Here is an 18,769-nt window from a genome sequence, read left to right on the forward strand (position 1 = left end):
CTGGTACTGAACATGGGGTCTCTGGGTCCATGTTTTGATATAGCCCCCATATAGCCGTACCTCCCGATTTAAGGTATTTTTCATCTGTTAGCCACATTTTACATCCAAATTGGCTGTAATTTGGCACAGTGAGCCCCCAAGGAGCAGCAAATATCCTTGCAAAAATTTGGCAATATAGGTACACGTTTTCTAATAGCCCCCATATAAGGGTACCCCGATTTCGAGTATTTATCCAAATTTTGGGTAAAAACTCCTTAACTGCCGAACCACTTGACGTACGCTGACGAAATTTGGCTCAAATCTTACTTATGTCAAGAGAATATCTAGCATTGAAAATGGGGTCTCTGGGTCCATGTTTTGATATAGCCCCCATATAACCGTATCTTCCGATTTAAGGTATTTTTTGTCTATTTGCCTCATTGTACAATCATAGTGGCTGAAATTTGGCATAGTGAGTTCTCAATATGTAGAAAATACCCTTGCAAAAACTTATCAACATATGTCCACGTTTTCTAATAGCCCCCATATAAGGGTACCCCGATTTCGAGTATTTACCCAAAATTGGGTAAAAACTCATTAACTGTCGAACCACTTGACGTAGGCTGACGAAATTTGGCTCAAAACTTTCTTATATCAATAGTAATAAGGGTATTAAAAATGGAGTCCCTGGGTCCATGTTTTGATATAGGCCCCATATAGCCGTACCTCCCGATTTAAGGTATTTTTAACTATTAGCCACATTTTACAATCATACTGACTGTAATTTGGTACAGTGGGTTCCCAATATGTATAAAATATCCTTGCAAAAAATTGTCGACGTAGGTCCACGTTTTCTTGTGGCCCCAATATGGGTTTCTGAAATCGGGAGGTACGGCTATATCAAAAAGTGAACCAAGGGACTCCATTTTCAATACTTTTAATACTATTGATATAAGAAAGTTTCTAGCCAAATTTTATTAGCCTACGCCAATGGTTCGGCAGATAAAGAGTTTTTACCCAATATTTGGGTAAATACTTGAAATCGGGGTACCCATATATGGGGGCTATTAGAAAACGTGTACCTATATTGCCAAATTTTTGCAAGGATATTTGCTGCTCCTTGGGGGCTCACTGTGCCAAATTACAGCCAATTTGGATGTAAAATGTGGCTAATAGATGAAAAATACCTTAAATCGGGAGGTACGGTTATATGGGGGCTATATCAAAACATGGACCCAGAGACCCCATGTTCAGTACCAGAAGTTCTGTTGACATAAGAAAGATTTGAGCCAAATTTTGTCAGCCTATGTCAAGTGGTTCGGCAGTTAATGAGTTTTTACCCAAAATTTGGGTAAATACTCGAAATCGGGGTACCCTTATATGGGGGCTATTAGAAAACGTGGACCTATATTGACAAATTTTTGCAAGGATATTTTCTACTCCTTGAGGACTCACTGTGCCACATTACAGCCAATTTGGTTGTAAAATGTGGCTAATAGATGAAAATACCTTAAATCGGGAGGTACGGCTATATGGAGGCCATATTAAAACATGGACCTAGAGACCCCATTTTCAATGCTAGATATTCTCTTGATATAAGTAAGATTTGAGCCAAATTTCGTCAGCGTACGTCAAGTGGTTCGGCAGTTAAAGAGTTTTTACCCAACACTTGGGTAAATACTCGGGTATTTACCCAAGTATTTACCCACTTGTTTAAAGTATTGTAAAACTATCCATTTTGAATCGATTTCATAGCCTAAACCCAGAAATAGGGTCTAAGATGTTGTATTAGCGATTCAATATAGTAAATACCCAAATAAATACCCACAAATGGGTATTTACCCGGTATTTACCCAATTTACCCAATTTACCGGGTATTTACCCATTGGGTATTTACCCACTGTCCATCTCTAGGCTACACACAATCCGATATAAAGAAGCTCCAAACGTTCATAAACCGATGTCTTAAAAAAATACTACGCATATATTGGCCCAACATAATAACAACATCCGAACTGCTAGAACGCACCAACAATGTATTAGTTGAGAAAGAAATAAAGAAGCGCAAATGGACCTGGATCGGTCATGTTCTCCGAAGGCCTGACGATGATGTGACAAAATCAGCATTACACTGGAATCCTCAAGGCCAGCGAAGACCACGAAGGCCTCGAACCACTTGGATAAGAACGATCAAACAGGAATACGAAGCCCACAACAAGACATGGAACCAAGTCAAGAATATCGCTAATGACAGAAGAAGATGGAGAGAATTCGTAATCGCCCTATGTTCAACATGAACTTTTGTTAAATATATTTATTTGCATCTGTATTTAGATATATGTAACAAATAAAAAGAATATATATATATATATATATATATATATATATATATATATATATATATATATATATATATATATATATATATATATATATTTTGTTGTGTATTTATATTGAAAATAAGCACGCGTTTGATACTGATTAAATAATTATGCTTTATTTAATAAATAAGTAACAACAAAGATATAAAAGATTAACAATAGAGTCGAACGGTTTGATCTGGTTGATACTTGAAATCGAAGTGAACAAGTTAATAATAACTAGTATGTAAAATGGCTGTTACTAAAAATGTAACGAATACTAATTAGTACCAAAGATACATTAGCATTAAGTAGAAAAACTTAACAGTGCAGGGTTGCCATAAAATATCAATACATCATGAAATACACCACAATCTCCCAGGCTTAAAAAGTGCTTTGCCCGACTGGTAAACGAACAACAGGTCTTCTTTACAACTCAATCGCATTGAATATTCAGGAGCTGCAGGTACATTTGAAGAATCTGAAGAGTTGACAATATTAATTACTGTACTGAGGGCTGGAAACGTACATTTTGATTTTTGTTCGTCGAATTATTCTCAGAATGTGTTGAATTTGTCGAATTGATGTTGCTTCGTGAAACGAAAAGTTGATATATATACATTTTAAAGGGGTTTTTTCAAAGATTTTCGAAAAAGGAATATTAACAAAAATATTACCCATAACCTCCTCTGTAAAGTTGCTAAAGACACTATATACCTAAAATGCAAGGATTCCATAATATCTCGAGTATTTCGAAAAAAAAAACTAGAAATGGACGGAACTTGCCCCGCCAACTTTGGTTACATTCCGATGTATACTTTAAAAACGCCGATACACGTGTTTCATATTTTAGCTCTACTTTCATAATCTACGCAGTTTTCCCACCATTTTGAAAAAAAAAATAATTTTGTTGCAGTGTTATTGTTAACCTTCGATAGGTCAAGTGCCACCATAACATTTCGGTCGCACGGCCTGTTCTGTTGCAGTCCTCTACTGATATGTGTGGATATGGCGTGTCCTGAGTCAGAATATATCTACATATCTTTGGCTTTTTATCCTTATCGTATGTTGGAGCCTTGACAGACAGGTGACGAAGAATTACATAAGTCTTCCACCCATCAGGGTGAAACTGGAGGCGAACAGGTTTAGTCTCTGGCTAGTTTTTATCCGAATTTTAGCCCAGGACATTTGCGTTGTAGTAGGCATAATAATTTAAACTGGGACAAACTTTATATTCTCAGCTCGACCTCATCTCTTTGAACTAAATTGTAACCACTGTGTTCTTCACTCAACAATTTGTGATAAGCGTGCCTTTTGTGTGAGCGACTCTGTCTGTTGCTGCCGTTCGCGTTCAGCTGTGTTTTTGTGTGTGATTTTTCATTTCATTTGTTTTGCTTGTCGGTTGGACTCTCGATTGTCATTATTATTTTGTTTGGGTTTTTAGTTTCGGTATGGTCGTTTTTTGTTTTTTCTATTTCAATATAAAATTGACAACATTTCATTTCCGACGCTTAGTCTTGTAACTGAAGTGGCCGTCGCGATATCGGCGCGCGGCATTGTCTGGTCTGGTTGTATAAGAAGTGGAGAGAAAAATTATTTAATATTCACGGTAAAGGCGAAAGAAAGTGGCGGACGGTTCGTGATCGTAATTATCAACATCGAATATAAACCGGACAAAAAGTTTACGTTACCGTGTGTGTGCGCATGCGTTTTATAAGAGATACAACAACGACGACGTGAAACAACAATGTGCTGCTTGTCGTTGCATAGACTTGTGTTTGCTTAATTTTACAACAACAACAAAATCCCTCCAACGAAATTCAAATTCAATATTTCAAATACAAAATGTAAGCTTCAACAAAATAAAAAGGATAACAATATATTAATTCAAAATTATTTTTAAAAAGTGTTTTGAAACAATGATATGAATTTTTGTTAATTTAATAAATTAAAAAAACTCGTTTTAATTTCGAAGAAAAAATCATCATAAAAACCCATGACAAAAAAATAAGCAAAAACGAAAAGAAAATTTCCAGTGAAAAGATTAACACATGAAACAAAAGAAGAAAAAACGTAACGTAACAAGAAGTAGAAATGGAATTCCCCCAAAAAAATAAAGAAACTTGTTTATGGTTCATTAGCTTTCTTCAGGCATGAGGAAATTTTCCTTTAACTGTAAGTTGTTTCTTATGGGCCAATACGTTGTTGCCCTGTTTAATGTGCAAGACACCGGTTCCAGTATTAAGTTTTTTTTTTTTTGGTTTTTGTTTACATATTGTAATTAAGACAAGCCTACGTACCACTACGACCCTGAGAGCAACTTAAAATGCATTAAAGAAGGCATGACGAATGAAAGAAATCTCCAGCTTTACCAAAAATTCATGAAAGTAATAATTAATATTGGTGGTAGGATAAAATTCGTGGTCGTGACAATGACTGCCCGCTATTTTAATTTCAACACGATCCGAGAAATGACCTTAACCTTTTTCGGAGGAATCGACCTACATGGTGCATTTTAGAACTGCATCTAATTGTGGGAGTCATTCGTTTCATAGTTATCGTGCTAATCAACTATTTTATTTGGTCACTGTAGGATTTTTTTACGTTTTGGTGTCATTATGTCACGAAGCATGGACTTGCCCACCTTCCGTTCTCATTTCCTAAGCCTTCCTCTCTGGTGTGACAATTGACACCTCCAGACTGGAAAGGCATAAGAAATGATTTGTCTCATTATTTGTCACTAGATCAACAATTTGATCTCGCGTGAAAGCCCAAACCACATTTTTATTAGCACCTGATAGATGAATAAGAAAGATATTTTTAGCTCTAGACCGGTTAAAGCGGTTTAAGCTGAAATTTCTGGTGAAAATTACGCCCAGGTACTTGACCTAGACCCAAGTGTCAATTGCTAGCTTCGACTATATTCAGTCTAAATCTATGTCTGTATAATTTAAATCTAGGCAACATACATATCGTCACCATAAATGTCCCAAGTCGTATCTCCAAAAATGTCAAAATTAGTTTTTTGATTGAATCCAATACATAAGACTAAAATACATGCTCTTGCAAAATGTCAAGCTTCTACGTTAATAAGTAACGATCCTATTCAAGAAAAGGCATTTCGGAAAATCGGATAAAATTGCGGGATTTGTGTAATGACGGGTCCCAAAACCAAGCGTTTCCGCTGTTTTGGTTTCATTACTTACTCCCATTCGTCGATGATTGATAATATCCCATATATTCGACTCCATAAGATTAATATTCCATAAAACAGATTTTCTTTTTATATCGTTTTTTGCTTCTCCTTTAAAAATATTATTTTGTTAGTTACGACTTTTGGCATTTATGGTGACGATATATTGGAGTTTACTCTGAAAATATTTCATTCATTTGCGCATCTATACCAACCACACCTGTGGAGGAATTACATATCGCTGACGAAAATGTTTTAAAACATCGGACCCAAGGTGTTGCAGCTTAAAAATCAGCCTCCGATGCCACACTAAGTCGAAGGCCTTAGAAAAATCGAGAACCACAGCAAAGTCCCTTCCTAATTGTTGATAACCATATACGAGGAAATGCATGGGCAGTTGATAGACTCACCCTAAGACCAAATTGCTACTCTTTATTTGAAATGTTGCCTGTAGGGCGAAGATCATTTAATAAAACTGTACAACACAAAAAATAATTACAAGATAATTCGGCCAGATTATGAAAGAGGACCGAAAAAAGAAGACACGTGTATCGGTGTTTTGAAAGTTTACGTCGGGAAGTAACCTAAATAGGCGTGGCAAGTTTAGCCCATTTCTACGGGTTTTGAAAAATTCGACGTCAGATTCCTTTGAATCCTTGAACTTTAGGTATAAAGTGTCGTTGGCAATATTACTGAAAACAATGCGGGGTATATTTTTATGAAAAAATTAACCCTCATGCGAAGGGTTCTTTTTGGTCTATTTTTTCAAAAACGTTTAAAAACTCCTTTAAAATGTGATCGTATCAGATCAACATATTCTACAAAATTATTGGCCATAAAATTCTACTGTTTTTAAACGTTTTTGAAAAAAGAGACCAAAAAGACCCGTTTAGTGACTCGCACGGGTGTTAATTTTTTAATAAAAAGATACCCAGCATTGTTGTCTGTAATATTGCCAAAGACACTTTATACCTAAAATGCAAGGATTCCAAGGAATCTGGTGTCGAATATTTCAAAACCTGTAGAAATGGGCGGAATTTGCCACGCCCATTTAAGTTACTTCCCGACGTAAACTTTCAAATCGCCGATACACGTGTCTTCTTTTTTTCGGTCCTCTTTCATAATCTGTGCGGGTTTCTTGTAATTTTAAAACAAGTGTAGCAAAGGCTATATTCGGGACGGAGCCGACCATGTGATAACCTACACCACAGCCCCTGTGCATAAGCTTTTCACTGGTAAACATTTCTTTTAGGGAATATAAACCGACTACCACCAAAAATAATATGCCTCTTTCTCTCTGGGACCCCCATAAGCAACCAAAATTTCGTGACCATCCGATCAAAATTGCGGCATGTACCGTGATTGCAAAATTAAGAATTGGATGTATTACCGACTATTGTGGTATCTCCCTTGTTTGACCACCTTCGCCAACCTGCTTTACACCAATGTAAAGGTAATATTTTCTTCTTCCATTGACAGGCTTTGCCGTTGGAATACCCCTACTAGAAGCCAATATATTCACAAAGAATAAAACTTTGAATTTGTCTCCAAATGAGTTTCTCCCCATTCCGACCCCTAAATATTATCCGACAATCACCAAAATCAATAGACTATATACCTCTTAAAGAAACAGAGATATTGGCTTTGAAATAAAATGTTGACTTTTCTCCAAATAAGTGTTTGCCCATTCCGACCTCTAAATATTATCCGACCAACACCAAAATCAATATGCTTCTTCATCTGTGAGACCCCCATTAACCCTCAAATTTTCGTGACGATCCGATCAAAATTGCGACCTGTAGCGTGATTTCCAAAAAAAAATAGAAAAATGGGATGTATTACCGACTATTGCGATATCTCCGTTATTTGGTTACCTACGCCGACCTAGTTTGCATCATTGTAAAGACGAGATCTTCTACTTTCATAGTCAGGCTTTGCTTTTGGGAAATTTTCAATCAAAGCTGTGATATTTGTCAATATAATTAAAATCGCAAAAATGAAAATTGGGGTTTTATTTGCTACTATTGCTATATCTTCGTTGTTTGATCACCTACGAGCACCTACTTTACATCATTAGAAAGGTGATACTTTCTGCTTTCATTGTCAGGTGTTGCTTTTGGTATACCCCATATAGAAGCTGAAATATTGGCTTTGGAAAAAAACGTTGTCTTTTTATCCACCTAAGTTTTTTGCCCTTTCCGACCCCTAAATAGTATCCGACCATCACCAAAATCAATAGGCTTCTTCCCCTCCGGGAACCCCATCAACATCCAAAATTTCGTGACGATCCGATCAAAATTGCGACCTGTAGCGTGATTACAAGGTTTAGATGGACAGACGGACAGACGGACGGACTGACGGACGGACACACATAGCCAGATCGACTCAGCTCGTCGAGACATTCATTTTGGTATATATAAGTATGGGTCTACGACCATTATTTCGATGCGTTACAAACTTTTTGGCCAAAACCAACTTATAATACCCTCCCCACATAGTGGTGTAGGTTATAAAAAGTTCAATTTTGTTGTATAGTGTAATTAATATTAAGAGTACAATCTTTGATAAAAATTTATTTTAAATTTTAAAACGCGAAAATTCCATTCAAGCCCCATCTGCAAAATTTCTTTCTATCTTTTATTAAATAGCTGAGAAAACAACAAAAAATACAAAAAAAAAGTTTTTTTTCTATTTGGACCAATATTAAAGAAGTTATGAGTATTTCTTTGCAAATAGTTTTTAGAGAATTTGACATTTTTTGCAAATATACTAAAATGTTTTGCTGATAAGCAGCATCACCACAGCAAAAAATAAGGGAAATCAAAAACCACATCTTGAAAAAGTGTCGGATTTCACTCATAAATCCTCATTACACTTTGATACGACCAAAAATGTGCCTCAACGAAATATTGGATTAGACCCCATGTATGTTTGGACGAAATCACTTTCAGACAATTTCGAGTATATTGAACAATGTCCGTCGGTATGTATGTCTGTGTGGCTGGTGCGCACGACAACTCCCGAACGAGGCAATAGATCAGGTCCAAAATTTGGTATTCGTAATATTTTGTCAAAATTTAGTTAAGCTTAATAATAAAGTTTAATAATCAAGAAGGGAGTAACCGAATTGGTCATAACTTAACAAAATTCGAATAAGGTGAAGTTTAAGATCTCCTCTCGGGTCGTTTTGTTTTTTTTTTACCATATTGTCCCTGCGGCCCCTTATGATCGTACAGGTCCATACTTCCTGCGAGAGTGGTCTAAAAGCTTGAAGACACCTTGACGGCACCAACTAAAATGACAAATCCGCAAGATAATTTTTGTAGGAAGTTTTTGATTGGTCCAAACTTTGCACATCGTATTATTTCATCTAGACATGTATTGGCTTGGAATATGGACTATATCGGTTCCGTCCTTCAGATACCTCCCACACAAAATTTGGGAAAAGTGCAGTTTAACAGCTCATATTTTTCCAAAAAGTTCTTCAGTCAAGTCCAAGATCCCTGAGATAATGGCCCAAAACCATAAAAAAGTATTCTGTTTGCTTCATTTCTTTAGACTCGAGGCTGAGGGTATATCACTTCTTAAGGCCAAAACTGTCAAAGCTTTTTTTTTGGCTGTTATATGCCAAAATGTCTAAAAAACGTGGATAAAAAACTTAAAGTCAAAATCGGGACGCTCGATTTTCACCGTAGATCTATGCTCTAGTGGACGTTTTTTCCCAGTTCAATCCCAGGAATCAGAAACGCGAAGGACCCATTTAGGTTTTTTTCCTTCCATACAAATCGGCCCGGCCTAACCCTCATCCTGTGTGCATTGAATAACACTATGCACCATTTTTAAGGTAATCTTGTGCAAACAATTTGAGCTGAGGATTTTTTGAAAGTACAGACCCAAGCGACAAAACCCCTAATTGGATTTTGTTGTGTCGGATCCAGCATGGATTTTATGGTTAAATATTGACTTTTTAAGCAATTCCGGGCTATATCATTGAAACTTATGTGAATCTTCATCTAACCTCTGAATCAAATTTGTAGATAAGGGCAAGAAAATTTAAATTTATTGTATTTTAAGGTAAGGTCACATTAGGCAAATGTTTGCTCCAGCGACCGGCATTGTGCGCTTACTGAGATCAAGTGAGTGTTAATAATATATTGAATTTATGCTCACTAGCTCTCAGTAAGCGCACACTGCCGGTCGCTGGAGCAAATATTTGCCTAATGTAACTCTACCTTTAGAGTTTCAGAATGTTTTGAATAATTGCCGAGAACTTTATTTGGAAGATTTTTGCAAAAAGTAACCAAGTCCCAATAGTTTAACTGATACTGACCAGAATTTCAGCAGTTATGTAAAAATTTCTATATTTTATCGATTTTAATGCCCTAGATGGATTTTTTCTTATGTGGTCTGTTCAAGAGATAAGTTCTACCAGGAGATAAGTTCTATAAGTTCTGACAGGAGAAACCCTACTAGGCGTTTTGTAGTCTCAATATGTACTTTCAAAAAATGTATATTAAAAGTTGTTCGAATTTTCAGTGTTGCATAGTGTAATATAGAGCTTTTGGACAACTGTAACTTAGAACTTTTGGACCTCTATGTCAGGAAGCAAGGGATTGGCCAAGAAAAACATAATACAGATGTAAACAGGACCACAACGGATCTTCGAACAGATCCCAAACTGCACTTAATGAAAAATTTTGAACTTTTGTGGGGGAGGTACCCTAAGGAGGAGACCGATATGGACCATTTTCGAGGTCGTTTGGATAAAATCAGTTGCTCCGTTCAACAGATATAGCGCGTACCATTTTACTGACATTTTTTTAATTTTTGGCTTGTTCCCGTACTTTATAAAGTGGTAAAAGTTGTAAAAGTCGTAAACGATTTTCATATAAATTTTGTGTACGGGAACGCAAAATGTGTAAAAGTGGTAAAAATTTTAAAAACTTTTTAGTTCTGGAACAGAGCTTTTGTGGGGAGTTACCGGAATGTGTTAACCGATATTGTTCAGCTTCAAACTTTGGATAAAATATTACTAAATTTGGATAAAATATTACGACGTCCAAAATTTGGGTCGAATTTGCAAATCTATTCGAGAGTTATCGTGCTCTCCAGCCTCTACACATGGTGTCATAGGGGTTTTTTACAACTTTCGTGCCATTTTTTCAGAGGGTATGGACTTGCTCCTGAAAAAAATCTGGTACGGTCGTAATGAGGACTGCGAATACAAGTTGTTACAACAAGAATCAAATAAATTCGAGAGCAGATCTTAAACCGCACTTTTCCGATATTGTGTTGGAAGTTACCCGAAAGAGATGACCAATATAGTCCATGTTCTAACCTGATCTAGGTCTCGTAGAAATATTACGATTAGCAAAGTATGGACCAATTCCGTTACTGCCTTCGAGAGTTATCGTGCTCGTCATTTTAGTGAAAAGTTTTGAACTTTTGTTGGCGAGGTACCCGAAGGAATGGGCCGATATGGACCATTTTCCAACTTAAATTAAGTTTGGACAAAATATTACGATGGCCAAATTTTAAACCGAATCTGCTGATCCGTTGCAGAGAAGAATGGATTTGCCCCTGATAAAACTTGTACCGTCGTAATGGGGCAGCGACTACAGGTTGATACAACAAAAATCAAAGCAAAAATTTTGTGTGGAAGGTACCCGAAGGAGAGGACGTGCGCACAATTTTTCGGAAAATTTTCCAACTTTCTTGGGGGATGTAAACTAAACTAAGTTTGGCAAAAAATATTACGAAGGCCAAATTTTGACCAAATCATGCTCTCCAGTCAGACGGACGCAGACTGCTAAATCGACTCCAAATTGTCTGAAACGGATTTCGTCCAAACATACTTGAGGTCTAATACCATTGTTTCGATGAGGCACATTTTGGCGTATGGATGTGTATATACCCTCGTTAGCATAAATGCTGAGGCTATAAAAAGTCAAAAAACCAGCATCAACCTAATGCATACCCCTAATATAATCGACACATTAAAGTTAACAATTTAAACAAAACTTGTTTTAAATGACGTACTTGTTACGTTGACGTCTGTAAAGAAGAACTTTGTAACAGAAAGAGAAAAATCCATTGAGGCCGATCAAAAGTGTTAATTAATTTGTAACGAGTTTTAAAACAATTTCATTTTTATTTTGAAACTTTTGTTCTCTGCTTGTACTTAAGTTACTACTTTGCCATGGTTATCACGGTACGACCATCCTACAAGTCATGTATAAATATTTACAAATAAAAAAATATGTATATCATGCGATTGACCGCGGATATTTAAATGCCCAAGTATGTGAAATATTATTAACTTTCTTATTATGTTGAGATCACATTGTTTACTGACAATTTGTTCGTGAGTCATCAGTTTGTGGAAGCAAATCCTCATCATCAATAATGTTATTAGCGAACGAATTGACGCAAGTTTATTCTAGGTTGTGGTGAATTATGAAAGGGTTGATTTCAACTTTGACTTATGGTCTTGATAACCAACACTTAATGCTTTGGAAAATATATATGAGAATTATATAAAATCAAAGATATTGCTTTCGAACTTTTGGCAAACAAAATAAAAAAATGCAAATTGCGATACATAGATTAGGTTAGAATATTGATTATTGGTTCGGAAACTTCTTAGCCTATCAATGAAAGAGAATAGTTAGTTTTTCAAAAATATTTTTATTTTTCAATATAATCTCCTGAAACTTCAATACACTTAGTCCAACGCTTTTCTAGCAATTCTATCCCTTGATTAAAATAGTTTTCCTCAAGGTCTTCAAAATAGTGGTTTACAACTGTAATCGCATCTTTATTTGAGGTAAAACGCTTGCCAGCAAGGAATTTTTTTAGATTTGGGAACAAGTAAAAGTCACTGGGAGCTAAATCAGGAGAAAAAGGTGGGTGGTCAAGCAACTCGTACTTTAATTCGTTGATTTTAGCCATTGTTAAAACACAATGCAGGTTAGGACCGCTTCCCGAATCGTTTTGATTTTTCTTGCAATATGTTGCACTCAAGGCCCTTATTACGATGGTGCAAGTTTTTTCAGTGGCAAGTCCATACATCTTGAGAAAATGACCTAAAACTGTAAAAAACACCTACGGCCAGCATGTGTAGTGACTGGTGTGCACGACAACTCCCGAACCGAATACTGCGTTGGTCCACTCTTTACATATCGTTATATTTCTTTGAATATTAGATGAAATTCGAAGATGGTGCTTAAGTTCGAAAATATTCGCCAAAATGGTAACCGCAATATTTCATAAACGCGGCAACCGATTTGGTCCAAGCTTTAAATGTCGACATATTTTGTCCAAACTTAGTTTATGCTCAAAAGTGGGCCCTATAGTCATTCCTTAGGGTACAACCCACACACAAATGATCAACATTTTTGTTAAAGTGCGGTTAAGGGTCTGTGCGAGAATCTTTTGGAAATGTTTACCAAAGGTACCTACCCCGCAAAACTTCTGAGATTTTATACTAATCCATATCTTTTTTGTCGGCAAGTTCATACGCCCAAATTCTGAAGACCCCCTAAATACATACGTTTTTTTTGGGAAAAAGGTATTTCAATTTATACAGGCTGAGGGTAAACCTCTGTCGGCAAAGCCTAATGATAACACTGTGCAGCAGCATTTTTGGGGGTGGAAAATTTCTTTTGGAGATGAAAGCTCTTGATGAGTATACTAAGAACCCAAAAGGAAATTTTCGCCACAGGTCAAGTTTCTGAGATATCGCGCGATGAAGTTTTTGATTTTTTCCCTATAATACTTGGGAAAATAGCTCCATATCTCTGTTTGGCGTTATTGTAGCTTCGGTTTGAGGTGACATGTTTTCAGTCAAATCGATTGGCGAATCTTTTTGTAGAGCATTTCATTCTTCTAACTCAACGCCTTTCATGTCCTTTTCGTCCTTTATTTCTTGAACCGTAGTGAAAGTACCACAAGATGAGATTTTTCAGCATCCAAAAATTCTACAAAAATGTTGCTCTGAAGATTTTAGGTAAGGTTCTCTTTGACAACTAATCGATTTTGTCCCGTTTTCATTGTAACTTTTGACATTTATTCGGTCTTGCTTCAGAATTAAACTATGTTTTGTTTTTCTGTATATTCGTTATTGGTTATGTATAGGTATGTAGACATAACAATTGGTTGCTTATGTAGACATCTGGGGTGCTTCTGAAGTTTTTATCACAAATAGCTCTTGTAATGATGAACACGTTAATATCAAATTTTCTTGGAGGGTAGATCCGGTTATCTCACTTTTTGAACCGGATATTCCGACATTAAAACCGATTTTTGAACCGGTTTTAAGTAACCGATTAAACTTATATGTATACCATTAAAAAGCTTATAGAGTGTCAATCAAATTAAATTAATTCGCTTATGAAAACTTTGCTAGTTGCAGTTCTAGAGCAAAAAAACCGTTTTATTAAACCGTTTTCCACCCCCAGACTTTGAATTCCATTTTGTGTCACAGTGTAATTTTTTTACTTGTTTAACACTCTATACCAAAAGGCTAGGTCTAAACTTCACGTCCAATGAAGCACAAAGTTCAGAGATTTCAATTCTCGTTTCTTATTCACACGAAATTGCAATTAAGGAAACAAAGAAGAAGAAAAAACACTTTAAAAACATCTGTTTTTTTAGACGTGATAATGACACTTCTGCCGCTGTTGTCGCTGATAATGATGAAAATAATCAACATGTTTTGGGGAATTTCTCTTTGTCTTCATCATTGACTACAATTTCAAGGAGGAGTAGTTGTGAGTCATATTTTTATTGATGCATCAATATTTTTTAAATTTATAAATAGGTTTGCGTTGTATAAGCAAATAATTCTTAGAAGTTGACACACACAAAATATTGCAATTTTAAGATTACAATTTGTGTAATATAATTTAATTAAACTTACCCATGTAGAACGCAGTTCAAAATGTTTAAGGAAGATTGACTTACCTAGAAATATAAAAAGAATATTTTAGTTATATAGAATCAAGTTTAAATAAAATATATGAGTAAAAATACTGAGCTTTGTACTTCATAAACCCCGTGCATCTTATTTTGGTTGGAAGAGTAACGCTTATAAACCTTAAGTCTTTTAAGTTGGCGTATACGTCTTCTATACCATAGGTAATGGCAGGACATCTCACATTATTCTGCAATGGTAAAACCCTCCATTAATGCAAGCCCCATATTTTAATGTTTCGGTCATGAGACATCAGTAATGAGTAGACAGCGGAATCCTATGCAAACGCATATATGGTTAGGATGGTCGCAGAGAAAATTTGTTTAGAGAGAAACTCGTTTTATCACAAAAAAAAAACGAATTAGACCCAGAAATTTTTGCATATCTTGCATATTTTTACATTTTTGCATAAAAAGAGCATATGCAAAACCATATGCAAGGAGTTATGGGCTGAATATCCCACCGAAATGGCTGAAATTTGGTTTTAAGTCTTCGTTGGGGGTATGAAACTTTACACCTGAAATTTGTCCGCATCGGTCAGCGTCTTCATATGGCTCCCATAGAACGGTACCTTCCCGATTTCTGGTAATTTTAAGGTTGTTGCCTCAATATCCCTCCGAAATGGCTGAATTTTGTCTTTAGTCTTCGCTGGGGGTATAAAACTTTCAACCTGAAATTTATCGGTATAGGTCCACGTCTTCATATAGCCGCCATAGCAACGCGTAGCGCACGAGAGAGATATCGGGAGAAAAGGAGAGAAACGTCTTTTCCGCAGGAAAAAGAGAGAGATGGAAAAGCGGGAGTGTGAAAAAATCGAGATGTACAAGGAACCATAATGAAGTCCGAAAATTCTACAAAAGAGTCAAGCATCAAACTGATGGCTTTGGTACAGGCACATCCTCCTGTAGAGACCAGCAAGGTAATCTGGTAACTGATACAGATAGTGTGCTCAGGATATGGAAAGAACATTTTTTAAAACTGTTGGTATCCAATAGCAGCGAAGACGACGAAGATACCACAGACCCAATCCCAGTAGATGAGGTAAAGACAGCAATAAATCGGCTGAAGAATAATAAAAGCAGCAGGAGCCGATGGCTTACCAACCGAGCTGTTCAAAACCGGAGGCGACACGCTGATAAGGTGTATTCATCAGCTAGTAAGCACCATCTGGCAGGAAAAACGAGTACCCGACGATTGGAACCTGAGTATCCTGTGCCCCGTCCAGAAGAAGGGAGATAAGACTGTATGCTCTAATTACACCTTTTTCAGATGTAATTCGAATTATTTTAATTGTAATTCGAGAATTCTATTTGTAATTCATAACATTTCATTTGTAATTCGAGAATTCCATTTGTAATTCGAAATATTCCATTTGCAATTCGAATTATTCCATTTGAAATTTGAAATATTTCATTTATAATTCGAATTATTCCATTTGGAATTCGTATTATTCCATTTGTAATTCGATTTATTCCATTTGTAATTCGAATGATTTCATGAGTAATTTTAAATAAAATAATTCGAATTACAAATGGAATAATTCGAATTACAAATGGAATAATTCGAATTACAAATAGAATTATTCGAATTCCAAATGAATTATTTCGAATTACAAAGGGAATAATTCGCATTACAAATGAAATGTTACGAATTACAAATAGAATGTTTCGAATTACATCTGCAAAAAGTGTATAGGGGCATAAGTCTACTCCCTATTGCCTACAAGATCGTATCAGGGATATTGTGCGAACGACTAAAGCCTATGGCCAACGAGATAATTGGACCATACCAATGCGGCTTTAGACCTGGCAAGTCTACCATTGACCAGATATTTACCCTGCGGCAAATCCTGGAGAAGACCCAAGAGATGCAGATCGGCACCTACCACCTTTTTGACGATTTTAAAGCAGCCTTCGACAGCCCGCTGCGTTCAAAGGTATCCAATGCCATGTCTGGTATCCCCGCAAAGCTCATCCGGAGTTGTAAAATGACTTTAACTGACACCAGGTCCTAAGTTAAAATAGGAAAGAACCTCTCCGAAGAATTTTGTATCAAAAGAAGTTTCAGACAAGGAGGCAGCCTTTCGTGTGATCTCTTCAACATCCTGCTGGAAAAGGTTATACGAGAGGCAAACGTCAAAAAAAGTGGCACAATCTACACCAATAGCCACATGTTACTTGCTTATGCTGATGATATAGACATCAAGGGACGATCAGTAAAAGAAGTAACTGATACCTTTATGAAGGTCGAAGGAGAATCTGCTAAAGTGGGTCTGGCGGTAAACGGTGAGAAGACCAAATTAATGGTGTCGGCGCGCAATGCGTCCATTGAGCTCTTCACCTCCGTAAACACAACAAACGATATCAGTTGTGAAATAAAGAGAAGAAGAAGATTTTTGGAGTAGTGTATGTTTTGTAGCTTTTGGAACCGCTCTTGGCCCTATGAAAATAAAGTGAATTGAATTGAAAAAATTGAATTGTATTGGCCAACAGATGCTACATTGGTTAAAGTAAGCAGTTTAAAAACAAAGCCACGTCTCGTCAAACAGACATAAAGCCCTACAAAACACTGATAATGTATGGCTCCGAAGCCTGGGTACTTGCGCAAGCAGACATGGCAGTGCTTGGTGTGTTTGAGAGAAAAATTCCTTGAAAAATCTACGGAACAATCTGCGTTGTCGGTGAATATCGACGTCGCATGAACCACGAGCTATATCAGCTATACAAAGACATGAATATAGTTAAACGTATCGAGATGCAGCGATTGCGTTGGCTAGGCCATATCATAAGAATGGGCGAAGATGAACACGTTAAAAAGGCGTATAAATACGGACCGCTTGGCGGTGCACGCAGAATTGACAGGCCAAGGAATAGATGGCGCAAACAAGTGGATGAAGAGATTAAAAGGCGCGGTATTCCAGAGTGCGAAGCAACAAATAGAGAGAAATGGAGATCTTTTCTTAGTTCGGCCTATGGTACAAATGTTCTGTAATGGGCCAGCTAAGTAAGTAAGGTCCACGTCTTCATATAGCCCCCCATAGAACGGTACCACCCGATTTTCGGTATTTTCAAGGTTGTGGCCTCCATATCCCACCGAAATAATGAAATTTGGTATTTATTATTCGCTGGGGGGTATAAAACTCTCGACCAGAAATTTGTCGGTATAGGTCCACGTCTTCATATAGACGTCTTACAGGTCTTCATTTAGAGTTGTGGCCTCAATATCCCTCCGAAATGTCTGGTATTAATGAAGCATGGACTTGCTCACGAAAAGCATACATTCGCTGTAAACAGGAACACAAGGAGTAGTTTCGGTAAAAATTTCCAAAGGATCCTCGAACAGACCTTAATCTGCACCTTTATTTGATATTGTCCATTTTCGAACTTAAACTAAGTTTGGACAAAATATTACTAGATCCAATGTTTAGACCAAATCGGTTGTTCCGTTCAAAAGATATGATGCGTAACTTTTTAGCGAAATTTTTTTCACGTTTGTGGGGGAGGTACCGAAAGGAGTGGACCAATAAGCGTCATTTTCGAAAAATTATCTAAGATTTGCAGAATTATTACAATATGCAAAGTTTGAATCAACACAGTATCTGATTCGAATCTTGTCGTGAGCCCCAACCGCAACACATGCTGGTCGTAGGGGATTTTACAGCTTGCGGGCCTTAAACAACTTGTACCGCCGTGACAGGAACCCCGAGAACAACCTGTTGCACAAAAAACAACAACATTTGAGAGCAGGTCTTAAACTGCACTTTTCCTAAATTGCATGTGTGCGATTCACGAAGGAATCCATAATTGATCCTGATCTGTAGTATCGGCCAAAACTTACCAGGCTACTGTTGCGGCTTTAAATAAATGTTCTTTGGTTTCGTATTTTTTCGGTCGATTTTAGAGTTAACGATCTCTCAGAAGTCCCAATCGAGAGCTAAAATCAGGGAATTGGGCAGGCCAACGGAGAAATGCTGTCGAATTGTTTTGGAACCACTCCTTAACCACGAATTCAGTTGTTTTGTTTTGTGGGTTGAAAAGAGGACTGCTACGACCCAAGGAGTCGCGATAGCCAAGCAGTCTGGGTATTGACACTTTCACTGTATAGTTGTTTAGTCAGTATCAAAGGCGGTTTTCTGGATTCCAGCATGGATTCATATGCTATTGATAAATCAAGATTTAGGGGGATACTGGTATTTTCGGTGACTGTGTTATACTCCTGGAGAAGAGCATGCTATCTTCTTAAGTTTGAAGGTTGAATGTTAGT

General features: G+C 36.8%; 2 protein-coding genes across 4 annotated transcripts in view; one reads left to right on the forward strand and one right to left on the reverse strand.

Moving 5' to 3' along the window:
• LOC141398640 (uncharacterized) overlaps nucleotides 1–18,769 on the reverse strand; it is a 308,082-nt gene that overhangs the window by 234,651 nt on the left and 54,662 nt on the right. The window lies entirely within an intron of this gene.
• Nucleotides 3,842–18,769, forward strand: part of LOC141398641 (carboxypeptidase B) — a 47,803-nt gene continuing 32,875 nt past the window's right edge. Inside the window, exon 1 of the mRNA XM_073976146.1 lies at nucleotides 3,842–4,186. The gene's annotated coding sequence lies outside the window, so the exon portion shown is untranslated. The remainder of the gene's footprint in view (nucleotides 4,187–18,769) is intronic.

This window comes from Musca autumnalis, unplaced genomic scaffold, assembly GCF_047663935.1.
Source record: "Musca autumnalis isolate F117 unplaced genomic scaffold, ASM4766393v1 scaffold_3, whole genome shotgun sequence".
Classification (NCBI taxonomy): Eukaryota; Metazoa; Arthropoda; class Insecta; order Diptera; family Muscidae; genus Musca; species Musca autumnalis.